Genomic DNA, 4,073 nt, shown 5'->3' on the forward strand with positions numbered 1-4,073 from the left:
TAAAACTATCGATATTGGTGTTCCTTAGTGCTCTGTACTCTCACCGGCTCTCTCCCTTCTATTCATAATTGATTTTCTAAACTGCATTTTTATCCCTGTCCACTCTCACTCAGATGGCTCCATCCTTCACATTCCTAAATGCTTGTTTCGGTGTCCGTTTCTTCAGTTCTTTAAGTCATGATGTGATGAAGCTGTGGCTCACTACTTTCTGACGACTATCATTTATGATGATTCTGTATATATATATATAGATAGATAGATATAGATAGATATAGATATAGATGGATAGACATAGATAGATAGATATATACATACATAGTATAGATACATAGATAGATATAGATCGATACATAGACAGATAGATATAGATACATAGGTAGATAGCTATAGATATATAGACAGATAGATATAGATACATAGACAGATAGATATAGATACATAGGTAGATAGCTATAGATATATAGACAGATAGATATAGATACATAGACAGATAGATATAGATACTTAGATAGATAGATATAGATATAGATAGATAAATAGATAGATAGATATAGATATAGATAGATTGGTAGAGATAGATAGATAGATAGATAGCGATGGATAGAGATAGATAGATATAGATAGACAGATAGGTAGATAGATAGATATAGGTTGATAGATATAGATAGATAGATAGATATATGGTATATATAGATATATATAGATAGATAGATATTGATAGATGAATATAGATAGATAGATATATAGATAGATAGATATACACATATATATATATATAGTATATAGATAGATAGATATAGATAAATATATATATATATATATATATATATATATATATATATATATATATATATATATATATATATACTATATACACATATATAGATTGATAGATATAGATAAATAGATATAGATAGTTAAGTAGATAGATAGTTAGATACAGATAGATAGATATGGATAGATAGATAGATATAGACAGATGGGTAACAAGGCAAAGACTGTCTACAGTTGAGCGTTCTTGTATAAATCGATACTGCCGATCATTGATTAACTTACTGATTTCTAGATACTTGACTATGTTTGTTAATTAGTGTCTCAAACTTTACCGAGAACGGATGTTATTGTAACTGATCTATAGTTTGATGGATCAGAAGTTGCCCCCTTTTTAGGGAAAGGATGGATATTTGCTTCTTTCCAAGAGGCTGGAAAACTTAATTGAGGTACGGTTGCATAAGCGGAAAAATTTTGCCAATACAGGAGCCAACACTTAGGAGCAATTTTTAAGTACAATTGAAGGAATTTCGTCTGGACCAGTGGCTTTGTCTGTTGAGAGATTCTGTAATACTGCTTGTACGTATCTGGTGTGAATCATGAAAGGAGGTATTTAAGGGGAATCAAAATCAAGTACAGGAATATTGTGATTTTCTGTATTTAGGGTTGAGTTTGTTGAAAGAATGTCAACAAGAAGGTTGGCTTTTCCACGTGGGTCACTTGCTAGATTTCCATTGGGGGACTGTAACGGTGGAATGGAAGAGGTGATAGTGAAGTTAGTTTTGAATGAATATTAAGGGTTGACCAGAATATTTTGTTATCATTTGGGTTGTTTAGTAGTTTGTTAGCTTGTCTGCATAGAAAAATTGATAATAGTTTTGGCATGGTTTCTGGTATTTCTATAATAGTTCAAGGCTTCTTTGATTTTGGTCCTTGTATAAGTGTTATAGGCTATTGTTTTATATTCTGATACTCTAGCATAATTGTGGTCAAACCACTTAGGAGAATTACATCTTTTTCTGTACCAATGATTGAGAATGAATGTTTCCATGCCGACTTTAATGAAATCCTGTATGTGGCCCAATGTGGAATTTGCATCTTGGGAGAAAAAGGAGGTCCAAGGAACAGCCACGAAAAAATTTTGGAGTCCCTCCCACTCTGCCCTGTCGTAGTGCCATTTAGTCACCACGACAGGTTCAGAGCAGGAGGGTGTGATAGGTGTTAAACTGATGGCTTGAATCAGACAGTGATCCGAGGATCCGAGGTGGGACTTCACGTCGATATTATAATTATCTGAATTACACCTTATTACACCTTAACCTTCTCTTGTCAGTTGTTTTATATCTTATTTCAATATGAACATAATCTGCATCAGTAATAAACAGCAGGATACATAGATGTAATGTTCAGAACAAATCCCTAATGAAGAGATGTTACCAAATCTCCAGAACTAATTTTAGTGCGACCTATTGAAGCTTGGGTTTGTGTGGATTAACCTCTTCATTAATTCCCTTCAGTTTGATGAGGTATTTTATTATTGATGTGTGTGTGTGTGTGTGTGTGTGTGTGTGTGTGTGTGTGTGTGTGTGTGTGTGTGTGTGTGTGAGGCCAGAATTTTCGAATTTGAATATAAAGTACATCTAAAGATAATATACAACTGGGAAAATAGTGAAAACCCTAGCTCTGTTAGTGTGTGATTCATATAGGATCATTTTTTTTCTACATGTATTCGTCAGACTTTGGTAAGATGCTTATGTCTTTGTCCGTACAAACATTAGCCTCAATCACACACACACACACACACACGCACACACACATGAATATTTGTGCCCTGTTAACCTCTCGCATTAGCAGTTGTATTCTTCCTTCTTCCTGACGAATTTATTCAGCTTGAGAAAGACATCTTGAACTGGAAGGGTCAGGTCGAGACTTCATTAGCCCAGTATAAGTTGTCTCAGAAGAAATATATAGATCATCTGTTTGGTAGCCAGAATAAACTGCTGATTTAATCCATTCAGTACCATATGTCAGAGTTTACACATTTAGATGCACAGTATATTCGTACCGCAAACCAGCGTATTAAAACATAGAGATAGATAAAGAGATAGATAAATAGATAGATAAAATGATAGATAAGTAGGTAGGTAGATAGGTAGACTAATAAAAAGATAGACAAATAGGTAGATAGGCAGATAAATAGATGAATAAATAGACAGATATGGCAGTAGCCAGAATGCCAGTGTAAAGCACACGTGGTTACCGTATATGGGAAAATTGTGAGTTTTCGATAATATATATACATTTCTTGTTTCAGTGGTTAGTTTACTACCGGTTATGTTGTTGGATAATCCTGGTCCATCTGGCAGAGCAGACCCGTCGACAACAGGTATGCAACTGCTTCCTTGGGGTCGTCCTACAGGTAAAATGCAGTACATACACCATGTAGGGATCCGGCGTCCCTTTGTGGTAGACAACACCTCACCAGGCAGGGACGTGGATCCTTCCTCACGGCGAGGTGCAGGGATGATATATGAAGCGATTTGGCTGCCGGGGGGAAACAGCAGGCGCATCGCTCCAACCAGGGTACACAGTGCCGCCACGTGTAGGCGCCTTGTCAGCGCCAGATATTATATAAATTGAACACAGAAATGACACTGATCGTCATTTAGCAACAGTAATGTAATCCAAACCTAATCTAATATCACACCTTGCATTATTTTGCAGATAGTTTTATGGCAAATGCTCAGACGAAGTTGCATCCATTGTGCCACCTCTCCATGCCTTCCCCTGAGCTACGCTGGCATCTGGTAGCCCTTATGACTGCAGTATCACACTGCCATATTGCAGAACTTCCCCCTATCAGAAATCTTTTATTCCCCCTTGATGCATCTCTCTGGGACTCGCTCCCCCAGAGTTGTTTCCGGAATTTCAACCTACAACTGTTCAAGTCCAACTTTTTTTTTTTAATGTGCGCGACTCTGGGCATAGGCTTCACAGCCTGCACTCAAGGCCCAGTAGTCCTCCTACATACCATACACCTCTGTACATGTCACCACTTCGGCAACTGTTACAGATTTCTTAAGAATCGAGGACACCAATAATCTGCTGAATGGATCATTTTTTTAATTCATTTTTTTTTTTTCATCATCTGTTCTCCTGTTAAAAAAAAAAAATGAGCTTTAACATTATCTTTCATGGTAGAGAAAAGAACAACACCCATGAAAATTATGTACTGTATGTTGCTGCCATTTATAACTTCCAGCATGTGTAGGTACACTCATGATTAATAATTTCTGACCATG

Source organism: Coenobita brevimanus, chromosome 104 (assembly GCF_032717465.1).
Source record: "Coenobita brevimanus isolate Jiangsu-jjx chromosome 104, ASM3271746v2, whole genome shotgun sequence".
Classification (NCBI taxonomy): domain Eukaryota; kingdom Metazoa; phylum Arthropoda; class Malacostraca; order Decapoda; family Coenobitidae; genus Coenobita; species Coenobita brevimanus.